The sequence below is a fragment of the Aegilops tauschii genome, chromosome 5 (assembly GCF_002575655.3).
Source record: "Aegilops tauschii subsp. strangulata cultivar AL8/78 chromosome 5, Aet v6.0, whole genome shotgun sequence".
In the NCBI taxonomy this organism is placed as follows: domain Eukaryota; kingdom Viridiplantae; phylum Streptophyta; class Magnoliopsida; order Poales; family Poaceae; genus Aegilops; species Aegilops tauschii.
In genome coordinates this window covers 547,607,992-547,625,141 of record NC_053039.3, presented here as the reverse complement: position 1 = coordinate 547,625,141, position 17,150 = coordinate 547,607,992, and the positions used below count along the sequence as shown (strand labels likewise).

Here is a 17,150-nt window from a genome sequence, read left to right as displayed (position 1 = left end):
CTTCAGCAAAAAAAAAAAAGACAACATCACAAGCCTTTTTGGAAGTTCACTCATAGTCCTTATGATTGATCAAGAAACTTCTGAGCATAGTTATTTATATTCAACACAGCCTGCACGATTCAACCCCGGCAGAAAAGCAGGCATGTTACGCAACAAGGTACAGAGTTTATCCTCTGCCGGCTTGAACTCCGAGAGCTGCCTGGGGTTGGAATCCAGCCACGGCCGGTCCCAAACCTTGGCTTCATAGAGCTTCTTTGCCCAGCCTTCATCCACCTCGATTGTAATGTAATACATCATGCCTTCAACAACTTGCTGCTTCACCTTCACCACTTTCTGGAACTCCAGCAGAGCATTCTGCAACAGGGGCAGCGCCAAGATCATTAACCCAACTAAAAACCTCCATTGTCACTCATGCCCAGATGTACTGGATAATTATTGGTAATTTCAACTGAAGCAACCGTGGGGCTGGTTGATGACACAGATTCAGTTTTGGTTGGACCTGACTCAGGAAGCAGGACACGAGAGAGGGAGAGGAGAGGAGAGGGCTTACGGTGTTGCTGTTGTGCTCGGAGACGGCGAAGCGGGCGAGGTCGACGCCGAGGTCGTTCTCTGCCCCCGGCCAGTCCTCGATGCCTCCGTACATCTTCTCTGGCCCCGGCGAATCCTCGATGCCTCCGAGCGTCGGCGGCGCGTCTCCGCGATCTGGTTCAGAGTAAACGATTGGACGAGGGTGAGTAGCAGGAGCAGGGCCACCGATCCTAGGACTCGATGTCTCCACATCTCCATCGATCCGCGGTGGCAGAGGTTGCTCAGATTCAGCTGGGACGCTGCTGATGCTTTATGGGAGTACGTATTAACAGCATCTCCAGCCGAAAAAACGGCCCAGTCGTGTTTTAGGAGTCCATTTTTCGCCGGCTTAGGCCGAAATCAGCGCCGGCGGACCCAGGTCGAACCCGACGCGCCGGGAGGCGTCGGGGCGAGTGTTTTGGCGCGAAACAGCCGCTTCGTTGACCTCATCGCCTCGGTTCCGCGGGAATCAATGCGAAAGCTGCCGCGCCGGTCGCCCTCCATTGATGCCTCACGGGCGGTGCAGTGAAGACGCCGCCGACGCGCGTCCCGCCCGCATGCGCCACGCGTCCGCCCGCATGCCGCCCCCGGCCACCCCGCTTCGGCTATAAAAAGGCGCCCCTCCCTGCCGGTGAGCGCCACAGCCTCCCCCTGTACCTCCAACGAAAGCCTTTTCCCCGCCGGCGAGCTCTCCCACCACTCCCCTGCCCGCCGACGAGCGAAACCATGGCGGAGAGATACCCAGGCGACGGCGCAGCGGCGAACGGCTTCGGCCGCCGACATCTCCAGGAGCCGGAGGCGCGCCTTCTGTACGAGGCCGAGTACCCGGCGCCCCCGACATGCGCGTGCCTGGCACGTGGAGACTGAGCACCGGCGGCGTCCCGGTGCCGCCGGTGCCCGAAGGGGCAGCACGGCGGGCGGAGATCGCCCGCATCCGCTCCTCGTTGACGGAGGAGCAGCGGAACGAGCCGAGGTACGCGCCCGACAGCGAAACGCTTTGGACGATGTACTTTCAGCGCCGCCGTGAGGAGCAGATCGCCTCCGTCAACGGCATCGTCCCCGCGGCCGCCACAACTCCGAAGGACGGCGCGAGTGGTGGGGCGTCCCCGGCCGCACACTCGACGCCGTCCTCGACCACATCGAGACCGGCAATGTGCCGCGGCTGGAGTACCCGATGCGGCCCTCCTTCTCTCGTCGGCGCGGCAGTTCCTGGATGCCGCGGCGAATGGAGCCGGGGTCGTCCTCGTCGTCGGGCTCCGGCTCGCCGGCCCTCCGCCCCGTCAACCCCGAGCCGGAGGAGACACCGCTCGGGCGTCGTGCTCGCAGCGGCGCCCTCGTCATCAACGAGCCCTCGCCTGCGACTGCACCGACGAGGCGCTCCCTCCACCTGGTCCGGCCGAAGCCCGAGCCGTACATGCTCCCCGTGAAGCCGGAGCACGCCGGCATGGTGGCCCCTAACAACGAGTCCGCCCTCAAATGGGCGAGGGAGGACTACGTCCGCGAGTAGGTGCGCCGCCAGTGTCGGGCGTACCTGGAGACCCAGGCCCGTAGCCGCACCAAGGAGCGTCGCCGTGTCGCCGAGGAGGGCGGCGTTATCATCATCGACAGCGACGACAAGGGCGAGGCCGGGCCGTCAAGCGCCGTCGGCGACCCCGGCGAGGGATGCAGCAGGCACGCCGCAGGTGAGGCGCGCGGCAACGAGACGACGACGGCGACTACACCCGCTTCTACAGGCTTCTCGGCATGTAGACGGCTGCGGCGGCGACAGTGGCGGCAGCGGCTAGGCTTTTAGTTTGTTTTTAAGTTAGTTCATGCATGTTTTTAAGTTTTTGTACAAATTTCGTCGAAAATTGGCCGAACTTCGCCGAGTTTGCAAAAAATGAAAACGAACTTCGCCGAACCCGCGGCGACCGTGGGCGCGTGACTGGGAGCAAACCGAACCCCAGGGGGCGATCTAGCGCCGGCTCGCCCCCAGGCCGCTCTTTTTCGACGCCCTGGGAGGCCGAACGGCTGGAGATGCTCTAAGTTCGTTGAAATTTGATTATAACTCGTACAAAGTTGATTTTTTCTTGACCGGCCGGTACGGGTTTGGGTCGCTGCACGCCAACCCCAGGCGTTCCGCTTCGCCGCCTGCGCCAAGCTGCCGCCGAGTTCTTTTTTTTTTAACCGGCGAACCCCCTTTTCATTGCAAAGAACAGGTTCATAGGGGTGAGTGTATGCGCGTGTATATGAGCGCTTGCATCTGTATTGTGTTAAAAAAAATTCAAAAAAAATCGAGGAGGAGAGGAAAGAGTCAGGCGATGGAATGCGCTCTGTATATTGATTCATTCACAACTGATACGACATATACACTGGAGGAGTCGTAACCAAGTGCCTGAGAGAAGTGGCACGCAAGCCAGGGCATGAGTCACGATCCTAAATACAAGAAAACAGTATGCGTACATGTACAACAAGATACACAGGTAAATTACATGCTAACACCCCCCTTCAGCCAGAACGCCATTCGGTTGGACGTTGAGGCTGGCTCAAAACTGATGGAATACCTGTGACGGGAGCCCTTGGTGAACAAGTCCGCAAACTGAGAACTCGACGGAACATGAAGGACGCGAGCTTCACCACGTGCCACATGGTCACGGACGAAGTGGAGGTCAATCTCAATATGCTTCATGCGCTGGTGTTGCACGGGATTAGATGCATTGCACGGGATTAGATGCAATATACGAGGCGTTGATGTTGTCACAATAGACCACTGTTGCCTGAGAGGGAGGCCGCCGAAGTTCATGCAATAGTTGTCGCAGCCAATAAGATTCGGCGACGCAGTTTGCCACACCGTGATATTCAGCCTCCGCACTTGAACGCGACATGGTCGTTTGCCGTTTGGAAGACCATGACAATAAATTCTGCCCGAGGAAAACGCAAAACCCGGATGTGGACTTTCGCGTGTCTGGGCAGCCGGCCCAGTCATCATCCATGTATGCCACCAGATCATGTGAGGAGGACTTGTAGAGCTGCAGGCCGAAGTGCGATGTACGACGGAGATACCGAAGAATGCGTTTGATGAGTTGCATGTGGGAGTCACGTGTTGCATGCATGAAGAGACACACTTGTTGAACCGCATAGGAGAGATCCGGCCGAATGAGAGTGAGGTATTGGAGCTCCAGCAAGGCTGCGGTATAGAGTGGGATTGGCCAAGAGATCACCATCACGAGCGGATAGTTTAGACTGTGTGTCGACGGGGGTGGAGACATGCTTGCAGTTTAGCATGTGGCCGCGATCAAGAATTTCGAGGGCATATTGCTGTTGGCACAAGAACAAGCCGGAGCTGTTGGGTGTAACGTTGATGCCCAAGAAATGGTGAAGCTTGCCTAGATCGGTCATGGAGAACTCTTGTTTCAGGGCATGAATGACGCGGTGAAGGGTATGTGGTGTGCTAGCGGTGAGGATGATATCATCCACATAGACTAGGAGATAGGCAATGGAGGAACCGTGGTGGAGAATGAAAAGAGAGGAGTCGCTCTTGGAAGCGAGAAACCCAAGGGACACGAGGAATGACCGAAATCTATGGAACCAAGTATGGGGAGCTTGCTTTAAGCCATAGAGAGAATTAGAAGGAGACACACATGATCGGGGTGCGAGGGATCCACAAACCAGCGGGTTGAGCACAATATACGGTCTCCTTGAGGTCACCATGGAGGAATGCATTCTTGACGTCGAGTTTGTGAATGGGCCAGCAGCTGGATGTGGCAATGCTAAGCACAACTCGAATGGTGGTTCGTTTGACCACCGAGCTGAACGTCTCATCATAATCAACACCCTCTTGTTGAGTGAAGCCACTAGCCACCCAACGTGCCTTGTAACGCGCCAAAGTACCATCGGTGTTGAACTTGTGGCTGAAGATCCACTTGCAAGTCACCACATTTACACCTGCAGGCTTGGGAACCAAAGACCAAGTCGAATTCTTAAGTAAAGCATCATATTCCTCACACATTGCATGTTGCCAATTTGGGTCCTTGAGGTGCGGAGCGATAAGTGGGAGGGATAGGTGAGATAGAGGGAGTGGTGGTGTTGGCAAGAAAAAGTCGTTTAGGATGGCAAAATCCCGATTTGGCCCTGGTTGTCATTTTATGGGAGTTGTGAGGGGGTTTAATTGGCAGTGCACGAGCAGGGAGACATGGCTGCATAGGGATGGAGGGTGCACACTACTAGGGAAAACCCTAGTAGTGGCACGGGTTTTATTGCTATCAGTAGCGCGGGTAGCCGCACTACTACTACGGCGCTACAGCTAACTGGTAGTAGTAGCGCGGTCTAACCCAACGCTACTACTAGTAACCGTATCAGTAGCGCTCTTCAGTAACGCGCTACTACTAGGTAGCTGTAGAGCTTTTCCTGTCCCCGCGCTGCTGCTGTATCTTTCAACATTTTTTTCTTTCTATATTGTAGAACAATACCCATTTCAATAAACAACAATTTCACAAATACTAGGTACTCATATAACAATATCATTAACCACAATACCAGATACTCATATATAGTCATACAATATCATGAAACATTATATGCACTCATATATATATAGTCAACATGCATGGATAAATCTCATATGGCGAACTAATAATAGTTGATAAGAAGTCTACTAGATAGTCATACAGTAGCATATATATGGTTCATCAGCCACACACATATATAGTTCTAGATGATATCGATGACGATCATCATCCTCAAGCCTTGGCGGTGGGTGTTCCTGATAGTAATTAGGATGGCCTGTCCAACATGAAGATTCTTGCGAACGAGGAAGCTCTTCCACCCAACCGAGCTTAAGTGTGTGCGACCGTCCGTGTCCACGCCGTACGCACAGGCGGTGACAGAGCCCCTTGCGGTAAGGCGTATTCCAGCAGAGCCTTCTTCATCAGGCTCGATACCACAACTCACAGATAGGCTCTTTGGCAATTTCTGAATAAGAAAACATATCAATTAATAAGTAGCGTGGCACATACTCTTGCAAATATATTTCTACTAAGTATTGATTTCTACACTATCAAAAGACATAGTACTACATTTCTACTAAGCATGAATTCTACTAATAAGTATGGATTCTACACTATTAACAGTTCCTTGGATTCTACACTAAGCATATATATCATTGGACTCTAGCTACACTAAAGCATATCATCGATCGGATTCTATAGTAAGCATATATATCATTGGACTCTAGCTACACAATAAAGCATATCATCGATCAGATAGTAAGCATGTCATTGGACTCTACACTAATTAAGCATGTCATCAAACTATACACTAAAGCATATCATCGGCTAGCTTCCACACACAACCTATCATTGGACTCTACACTAAGCATATCATCGGATCATTTGCATTTGTAAGTATAACAATAAAGCATATCATCAAATTACTACAGTAAGCATAACATACCATGACATGTCGATCAACCATGGTACTTGTTAGGCAGATCACGAATGGCATCCTGACAAAGTCAGCACGTGGCGGAATTATGTCCCATAGGTTGCACACCTCCTCCTCGCTCAGCCTCATTCTTTGAGCATAGATGGCTTCATCAAGTGGGTCCTCATCGTCATCTTCATCATCTTCCTCCGTGTTGACATAAATGACTGCCAGCTTGGGTCTTTCTGCTCTGCAGGAGAAGTGAATCAACTCACCACTAGTGATACCCATGTGGGTGATGAAACAGAGCCATCCATCTCCTCTCATCTGCGACATATTTCGTCCTTTCTCGACCTCCATAGTGTAGGGGCTCCCAGGAGCCTCAAAGGTCACAGTGTCTCCAGTCAGTTTGTTGAATTCTAACCTCACATTGCATGGGACGATCTGTGTAAAAAAAAGCAAAATGAAATGTACACAATGCATTAATGCCAATAACACTAAAAACCAAATAGTTGTTACAAGTTTCATATAATTTGTTACCGCCGCATGAAGAAAATTCGGATGGAAGTAGATGCCGAACAACGTGCCAGTTGCAAGGCTGCTGGCGCACCTTGACTTGCACAGTCGAATGGTGGTGGCGGCGGTGGCGTCATTTTCCTAAAGCAATATGAGCAAGGATGAACAATCCACTTCACAGGAAAGAAAAACAGTAGCATGTGCTATTTTTGGTTCTTCTTCGGTTATATTTTCATAGTGGAACCCGATCCCAAAGTAAACGCAAAGTTCTCAATTAACTTACTAACACCTTCTAGAATAGAACCAGCAGCTAGCAGGCAAATGCCAAATCAGCCAACAAGACTCACCGTTACAGAAGCTAGCTAGCTAGAGAGCACTCTTCAGAGTTGCTAGAATACAATGCGTCGATCTTAATCGGAAAACAGAATATTCAGGTTTAGTAACTAAAATTAACAGCATGCATATGCTTCTTTCCAGCTTTTATATTTACATAAAAAACATCAACACTTGCAAGTTGTAACAGGTCGTACAAGCGACAGAAATATCTAGTCACAAGGCTAACGAATACATATGACGATTTTGTACAATCTTTGCTATTTATCTTGTGCATATAAACAAAACAAAATTTCAAAACTTATTAGATTCTGCAGTGTGAGGACATTACATATAACAAGAACTGCCATGTATATCACCGATCTCTAGATGAAGAGATTCTTCCGCGAGAAGCAATTTGATGGACATATAATCCTAAGATGTGTTGGGGAACACGGTAATTTCAAAAAAATTCCTACGATCAAGCAAGATCTATCTAGGAGATGCATAGCAACGAGAGGAGAGAGTGTGTCCACATACCCTCGTAGACCGAAAGCGGAAGCATTTCAATAACGCGGTTGATGTAGTCGAACGTCTTCGCGATCCAACCGATCCAAGTACCGAACGTGCGGCACCTCCGCGTTCAGCACACGTTCAGCTCGATGACGTCCCTCGTGCTCTTGATCCAGTTGAGGACGAGGGTGAGTTCCGTCAGCATGATGGCATGGCGACGGTGATGATGAAGCTACCGGCGCAGGGCTTCGCCTAAGCTCTACGATGGTATGATCGAGGTGTGTAACTGTGGAGTGGGGCACCGCACACGGTTGGGAGAGAAACTTGTGTGTCTTTGGGGTGCCCCCTGCCCCCGTATATAAAGGAGGGAGGGAGAGAGGCCGGGCCCCTAGGGGCGCGCCAAGTGTATGGAGTCCTACTAGGACTTCCAAGTCCTAGTAGGAATCCTTTCCCTTTTAGGAGTAGGAGAGAAGGAAGGAGAGAGGGAGTAGGAAAGGGCAAGGGGAGCGCCACCCCCTTCCCCTAGTCCAATTCGGACCCATGGGGGGGCACCTCCCCTTGGCCTGCCACCTCCATTTCCCGTATGGCCCAATAAGGCCCATTACTTCTCCCGGTGAATTCTCGTAACTCTCCGGTACTCCGAAAAATACCCGAATCACTCGGAACCTTTCCGGTGTCCGAATATAGCCTCCCAATATATCGATCTTTACGTCTCGACCATTTCGAGACTCCTCGTCATGTCCGTGATCTCATCCGGGACTCCGAACAAACTTCGGTCATCAAAACACATAACTCATAATACAAATCGTCATCGGACGTTAAGCGTGCGGACCCTACTGGTTCGAGAACTATGTAGACATGATCGAGACACATCTCCGATCAATAACCAATAGCGGAACCTGGATGCTCATATTGGCTCCTACATATTCTACGAAGATATTTATCGGTCAAACCGCATAACAACATACGTTGGTCCCTTTGTCATCGGTATGTTACTTGCCCGAGATTCGATCGTCGGTATTATCATACCTAGTTCAATCTCGTTACTGGCAAGTCTCTTTACTCGTTCCGTAATACTTCATACTGCAACTAACTCATTAGTCACAATGCTTGCAAGGCTTATAGTGATGAGTATTACCGAGACGGCCCAGAGATACCTCTCCGAAACACGGAGTGACAATTTCTAATCTCGATCTATGCCAACCCAACAAACACCTTCGGAGACATCTGTAGAGCACCTTTATAATCACCCTTTTACGTTGTGACATTTAGTAGCACACAAAGTGTTCCTCCGATATTCAGGAGTTGCATAATCTCATAGTCTGAGGAACATGTATAAGTCATGAAGAAAGTAGTAGCAATGAAACTGTAACGATCATGATGCTAAGCTAACGGATGGGTCTTGTCTATCACATCATTCTCCTAATGATGTGATCCCATTCATCAAATGACAACACATGTCTATGGTTAGGAAACATAACCATCTTTGATTAACGAGCTAGTCAAGTAGAGGCATACTAGGGACACTATGTTTTGTCTATGTATTCACACATGTACTAAGTTTCCGGTTAATACAATTATAGCATGAATAATAAACATTTATCATGAAATAAGGAAATAAATAATAACTTTATTATTTCCTCTAGGGCATATTTCCTTCAGTCTCCCACTTGCACTAGAGTCAATAATCTAGTTCAGATCGTCATGTGATTTAACACCAATAGTTCACATCTGTATGTGATTAACACCCATAGTTCACATCGCCATGTGACCAATACCCAAAGGGTTTACTAGAGTCAATAATCTAGTTCACATCGCTATGTGATTAGCACCCAAAGAGTACTAAGGTGTGATCATGTTTTGCTCGTGAGAGAAGTTTAGTCAACGGGTCTGTCACAATCAGAGCCGTATGTATTTTGCAAATATTCTATGTCTACAATGCTTTGCATGGTGCTACTCTAGCTAATTGCTCCCACTTTCAATATGTATCCAGATTGAGACTTAGAGTCATCTGGATCGGTGTAAAAGCTTGCACTAACGTAACTCTTTACGACGAACTCTTTATCACCCCCATCACCGAGAAACATTTCCTTAGTCCTCACTAAGTATAATTTTGACTGTTGTCTAGTGATCTACTCTTAGATCACTATTGTACCCCCTTGCCAAACTCATGGCAAGGTACACAATAGGTCTGGTACACATCACAACATACTTTATAGATCCTATGACTGTGGCATAGGGAATGACTTTCATTCTCTTTCTATCTTCTGCCGTGGTCGGGCTTTGAGTCTTACTCAACTTTACACCTTGCAATACAGACAAGAATTCCTTCTTTGACTGATCCATTTTGAACTTTTTCAAAAACTTGTCAAGGTATTTACCCATTGAAAAATCTTATCAAGCGTCTTGATCTATCTCTATAGATCTTGATGCCCAATATGTAAGCAGCTTCACCGAGGTCTTTCATTGAAAAACTCTTATTCAAGTATCCCTTTATGCTATCCAGAAATTCTATATCATTTCCAATCAACAATATGTCATCCACATATAATATTAGAAATGCTACCGAGCTCCCACTCACTTTCTTGTAAATACAGGCTTCTCCAAAAGTCTGTATAAAGCCATATGCTTTGATCACACTATGAAAGCGTTTATTCCAACTCCGAGAGGCTTGCACCAGTCCATAAATGGATCGCTGGAGCTTGCACACTTTGCTAGCACCCTTTGGATCGACAAAACCTTCTGGTTGCATCATATACAACTCTCCTGCCAGAAATCCATTCAGGAATGCAGTTTTGACATCCATCTGCCAAATTTCATAATCATAAAATGCAGCAATTTCTAACATGATTCGGACAGACTTAAGCATCGCTACGGGTGAAAGTCTCATCGTAGTCAACTCCTTGAACTTGTCGAAAACCTTTTGCGACAAGTCAAGCTTTGTAGATAGTAACACTACTATCAGCATCCGTCTTCCTCTTGAAGATCCATTTATTCTTCATGGCTTGCTGATCATCGGGCAAGTCCACCAAAGTCCACACTTTGTTCTCATACATGGATCTCATCTCAGATTTCATGGCCTCAAGCCATTTCGCGGAATCTGGGCTCATCATTGCTTCCTCATAGTTCATAGGTTCATCATGGTCTAGTAACATGACTTCCAGAACAGGATTACCGTACCACTCTGGTGCGGATCTTACTCTGGAAGACCTACGAAGTTCGGTAGTAACTTGATTTGAAGCTTCATGATCATCATCATTAGCTTCCTCACTAGTTGGTGTAGGAATCACTGGAACTGATTTTTGTGATGAACTACTTTCCAATAAGGGAGAAGGTACAGTTACCTCATCAAGTTCTACTTTCCTCCCACTCACTTCTTTCGAGAGAAACTCCTTCTCTAGAAAGGATCCATTCTTAGCAACAAAGATTTTGCCTTCGGATCCGTGATAGAAGGTGTACCCAACAGTTTCTTTTGGGTATCCTATGAAGACACACTTCTCCGATTTGGGTTCGAGCTTATCAGGTTGAAGCTTTTTCACATAAGCATCACAGCCCCAAACTTTAAGAAACGACAACTTTGGTTTCTTGCCAAACCATAGTTCATAAGGCGTCGTCTCAACGGATTTCGATGGTGCCCTGTTTAACGTGAATGTAGCTGTCTCTAATGCATAACCCCAAAACGATAGTGTTAAATCGGTAAGAGACATCAGAGATCGCACCATATCCAATAAAGTGTGGTTACGATGTTCGGACACACCATTACGCTGTGGTGTTCCAGGTGGCGTGAACTGTGAAACTATTCCATATTTTTTTTAAATGAAGGCCAAACTCGTAACTCAAATATTCTCCTCCACAATCAGATCGTAGAAACTTTATTTTATTGTTACGATGACTCTCCACTTCACTCTGAAATTCTTTGAACTTTTCAAATGTTTCAGACTTGTGTTTCATTAAGTAGATATACCCATATCTGCTCAAATCATCTGTGAAGGTCAGAAAATAACGATACCCGCCACGAGCATCAACACTCATTGGACCGCATACATCGGTATGTATTATTTCCAATAAGTCCCTAGCTCGTTCCATTGTTCCGGAGAACGGAGTTTTAGTCATCTTGACCATAAGGCACGGTTCGCAAGCATCAAATGATTCATAATCAAGTGATTCCAAAAGTCCATCTTTATGGAGTTTCTTCATGCGCTTTACACCGATATGACCCAAACGACAGTGCCACAAATAAGTTGCACTATCATTATGAACTTTGCATCTTTTGGAATCAATATTATGTGTATCATTACGATCAAGATTCAATAAACCATCAACATTGGGTGTATGACCATAGAAGGTTTTATTCATGTAAACAGAATAACAATTATTCTCTGTCTTAAATGAATAACCGTATTGCAATAAACATGATCTAATCATATTCATGCTCAACGCATACACCAAATAACATTTATTTAGGTTCAACACTAATCCCGAGAGTATAGGGAGTGTACGATGATGATCATATCAATCTTGGAACCACTTCCAACACACATCGTCACTTCTCCTTCAACTAGTCTCTGTTTATTCTGTAACTCCTGTTTCGAGTTACTAATCAATTAGCAACCAAACAAGTATCAAATACCCAGGGGTTACTATGAACACTAGTAAAGTACACATCAATAATCTGTATATCAAATATACCTTTGTTCACTTTGCCATCCTTCTTATCCACCAAGTATTTGGGGTAGTTCCGCTTCCAGTGACCATTTCCTTTGCAGTAGAAGCACTCAGTTTCAGGCTTAGGTCTAGCTTTAGGCTTCTTCACGGGAGTGACAACTTGCTTGCCATTCTATTTGAAGTTCCCTTTCTTTCCCTTTGCCCTTTTCTTGAAACTAGTGGTCTTGTCAATCATCAACACTTGATGCCTTTTCTTGATTTCTACCTTCGTCGATTTCAGCATCACGAAGAGCTCGGAAATCGTTTTTGTCATCCCCTGCATACTATAGTTCATCACAAAGTTCCAGTAACTTGGTGATGGTGACTAGAGAACTCTGTCAATCACTATCTTATCTGGAAGATTAACTCCCACTTGATTCAAGTGATTGTAGTACCCAGACATTCTGAGTACATGCTCACTAGCTGAGCAATTCTCCTCCATCTTTTTGGCGAAGTACTTGTCGGAGGTCTCATACCTCTTGACACGGGCATGAGTCTAAAATACCAATTTCAGATCTTGGAACATCTCACATGCTCTGTGACGTTTCAAAAACGTTTTTGAAGTCCCGGTTCTAGGCTGTAAAGCATGGTGCACTAAACTATCAAGTAGTCATCATATTGAGCTAGCCAAACGTTCATAACGTCTGCATGTGCTCCTGCAATAGGTCTGTCACCTAGCGGTGCATCAAGGACATAATTCTTCTGTGCAACAATGAGGATAAACCTCATATCACGGACCCAGTCCGCATCATTGTTACTATCATCTTTCAACTTAGTTTTCTCTAGGAACATATAAAAAACATAGGGAAGCTACAACGCGAGCTATTGATCTACAACATAATTTACAAAATACTATCAGGACTAAGTTCATGATAAATTAAAGTTCAAATAATCATATTACTTAAGAACTCCCACTTAGATAGACATCCCTCTAGTCATCTAATTGATCACGTGATCCATATCAACTAAACCATATCCGATCATCACATGAGATGGAGTAGTTTTCAATGGTGAACATCACTATGTTGATCATATCTACTATATGATTCACGCTCAACCTTTCAGTCTCTAGTGTTTCGAGGCCATATCTGCATATGCTAGGCTCGTCAACTTTAACCCGAGTATTCTGCGTGTGCAAAACTGGCTTGCACCCGTTGTATGTGAACGTAGAGCCTATCACACCCGATCATCACGTGGTGTCTCAGCACGAAGAACTGTCGCAACGGTGCATACTCAGGGAGAACACTTATACTTTGAAATTTTAGTAAGGTATCATCTTATAATGCGCCGAACTAAGCAAAATAAGAAGCATAAAAGATAAACATCACATGTAATCAAAATATGTGACATGATATGGCCATCATCATCTTGTGCCTTTGATCTCCATCTCCAAAGTACCATCATGATCTCCATCGTCACCGGCATGACACCATGATCTCCATCATCTTGATCTTTATCAACGTGTCATCACATGGTTGTCTCGCCAACTATTGTTTTTGCAACTATTGCTATCGCATAGCGATAAAGTAAAGCAATTATATGGCGCTTGCATCTTATGCAATAAAGAGACAACCATAAGGCTCCTGCCAGTTGCCGATAACTTTAACAAAACATGATCAACTCATACAACACATCATGTCTTGACCATATCACATCACAACATGCCCTGCAAAAACAAGTTAGACATCCTGTACTTTGTTGTTGCAAGTTTTACGTGGCTGCTATGGGCTTAGCAAGAACCGTTCTTACCTACGCATCAAAACCACAATGATTTTTCGTCAAATGTGCTGTTTCAACATTCAACAAGGACCGGGCGTAGCCACACTCGATTCAACTAAAGTTGGAGAAACAGACACTCACTAGCCACCTGTGTGTGAAGCACGTCGGTAGAACCAGTCTCGCGTAAACGTACGCGTAATGTCGGTCTGAGCCGCTTCATCGAACAATACCGCCGAATCAAAGTATGACATGCTGGTAAGCACTATGACTATTATCGCCCACAACTATTTGTGTTCTACTCGCGCATATAACATGTACGCATGGACCTGGCTCGGATGCCACTGTTGGGGAACGCGGTAATTTCAAAAAATTTCCTACGATCACGCAAGATCTATCTAGGAGATGCATAGCAAGGAGAGGGGAGAGTGTGTCCACGTACCCTCGTAGACCGAAAGCGGAAGCGTTTCAATAACGCGGTTGATGTAGTTGAACGTCTTCGCGATCCAACCGATCCAAGTACCGAACGTACGGCACCTCCGCGTTCAGCACACGTTCAGCTCGATGACGTCCCTCGTGCTCTTGATCCAGTTGAGGACGAGGGTGAGTTCCGTTAGCATGATGGCATGGCGACAATGGTGATGATGCTACCAGCGCAGGGCTTCGCCTAAGCTCTACGATGGTATGATCGAGGTGTGTAACTGTGGAGGGGGGCACCGCACACGGTTGGGAGAGAAACTTGTGTGTCTTTGGGGTGCCCCCTGCCCCGTATACAAAGGAGGGAGGGAGAGAGGCCGGCCCGCTAGGGGCGCTCCAAGTGTATGGAGTCCTACTAGGATTTCCAAGTCCTAGTAGGAATCCTTTCCCTTTTAGGAGTAGGAGAGAAGGAAGGAGAGAGGGAGTAGGAAAGGGCAAGGGGGGCGCCGCCCCCTTCCCCTAGTCCAATTCGGACCCGGGGAGGGGGGGGGTGGGGGCACGCGCCACCTCCCCATGGCCTGCCTCCTCTATTTCCCGTATGGCCCAATAAGGCCCATTACTTCTCCCGGTGAATTCTCGTAACTCTCCGGTACTCCGAAAAATACCCGAATCACTCGGAACCTTTCCGATGTACGAATATAGCCTTCCGATATATTGATCTTTACGTCTTGACCATTTCGAGACTTCTCGTCACGTCTGTGATCTCATCAGGGACTCCGAACAAACTTCGGTCATCAAAACACATAACTCATAATACAAATCATCATCGAACGTTAAGCATGTGGACCCTACGGGTTCGAGAACTATGTAGACATGATCGAGACACATCTCCGATCAATAACCAATAGCGGAACCTGGATGCTCATATTGGCTCCTACATATTCTACGAAGATATTTATCGGTCAAACCGCATAACAACATACGTTGTTCCCTTTGTCATCGGTATGTTACTTGCCCGAGATTCGATCGTCGGTATTATCATACCTAGTTCAATCTCGTTACTGGCAAGTCTCTTTACTCGTTCCGTAATACTTCATCCTGCAACTATCATTAGTCACAATGCTTGCAAGGCTTATAGTGATGAGTATTACCGAGACGGCCCAGAGATACCTCTCCGAAACACGGAGTGACAATTTCTAATCTCGATCTATGCCAACCCAACAAACACCTTCGGAGACATCTGTAGAGCACCTTTATAATCACCCTTTTACGTTGTGACGTTTGGTAGCACATAAAGTGTTCCTCCGGTATTCAGGAGTTGCATAATCTCATAGTCTGAGGAACATGTATAAGTCATGAAGAAAGCAGTAGCAATGAAACTGTAACGATCATGATGCTAAGCTAACGGATGGGTCTTGTCTATCACATCATTCTCCTAATGATGTGATCCCGTTCATCAAATGACAACACATGTCTATGGTTAGGAAACATAACCATCTTTGATTAACGAGCTAGTCAAGTAGAGGCATACTAGGGACACTATGTTTTGTCTATGTATTCACACATGTACTAAGTTTCCGGTTAATACAATTCTAGCATGAATAATAAACATTTATCACGAAATAAGGAAATAAATAATAACTTTATTATTGCCTCTAGGGCATATTGCCTTCAAGGTCTAGTAACATATAAGATGATATGAGGTTAGCAACAGATTCTATGAGGATCCTATGTGATACTAACAGTAGGATCTAGAGATGCTAGAATTAACCCAATCCATATGCGAACAATTGCACAACTGCAGATCCGAGGGCTAGAAATCGGTTATATTCATTATTTAAAATTAAATAGTAGTACACCAACTACAATAGCATAAAAAAACTACTATGAGGAACACAAAAACCACAACCATAGCAGCAGGCACTAGAGCAGGGGCGGATGCATCTCGGTAGCCTACACTACTACACTAGAGCAGTGGGGCTCTCAACAACACCGTCTCTCTCGTCATTGCACTCGAAGTGTCGAGACTCAGGGGCTCAATATAGCCTGAGCCGACTGGGGTGGGGGCGGCGGGCGGCGGAGTTGGGGGGCGGCTGGGATAGTGGGGCAGCAGGGGGAGTGGGGAGGCGACCGGCGAGAGCGCGCAGGCGGCAAGAGGGTGAGGAGCAGCGGAGAGAGGATGACCATTACCTGCGGCGGCGGTGGCGCGCGATGGCTGGGGGAGGAACCCTAACCGCGCGGTGGCGTCGGGCGGAGGGGAGGACGATCGAAGTGAGAGGGTGGGGGGAGGAGTTTTCTTTTGGTGTAGTAGTAGCGCGGCGTACGGGCCGGCGCTACTGCTAAGCGCACTAGCTGTAGCGCCGGTGCACAGCCCACGCTACAGCAAAGTGGGCTACCGTTTTGGCCCTGCGGCCCACGTAACAGCAGCGCGGCCCGTGCTAACCAACACTGCTGCTATTCAGTAGCAGTAGCGCGTTTTGTACCAGGCGCTACTGCTACATACGAGTAGCATGGGGCCCAAATAGGTGCTACTGGTAAACTTCTATGTACTCCCTTCATTTTTATTTACTCTGCATATTAGAGTTGACTGAAGTCAAACATCGTAAAGTTTGACCAAGTTTATAGGAAAGAATATAAATATTTACGATAACAGATCGATATGATGCGAAAGTACGTTCAATAATGAATCTAATGGTATTAATTTGTAATTGGACATGTGAATATTTTTGTCTATAAACTTTGTCAAAGTTTATAAAGTTTGACTTTGACCAAATCTAATATGCGGAGTAAATAAAAACGGAGGGAGTATAAGCATTTTCCTAGTAGAGGCGGAATCTGAGGAGGATTGCGTGGTGTCCGGGACAGGGCTGGAAGGTGTGGGATCCGAGGAAGATCCGCGGGCAGGTGTAGCAGACGCGGTAGGCGCGCGATCCAAGGGAGGGGACGCGGCAGACTCGGTGGAGTCGCGGTCCGAGGTAGTGCATTATGAATCGGAGGGAGTATTA

General features: G+C 47.1%; 1 pseudogene; it reads right to left on the bottom strand.

Moving 5' to 3' along the window:
* LOC109749800 (cysteine proteinase inhibitor-like) lies at positions 1-831 on the bottom strand (annotated as a pseudogene).
* Positions 832-17,150: the final 16,319 nt, after the last annotated feature.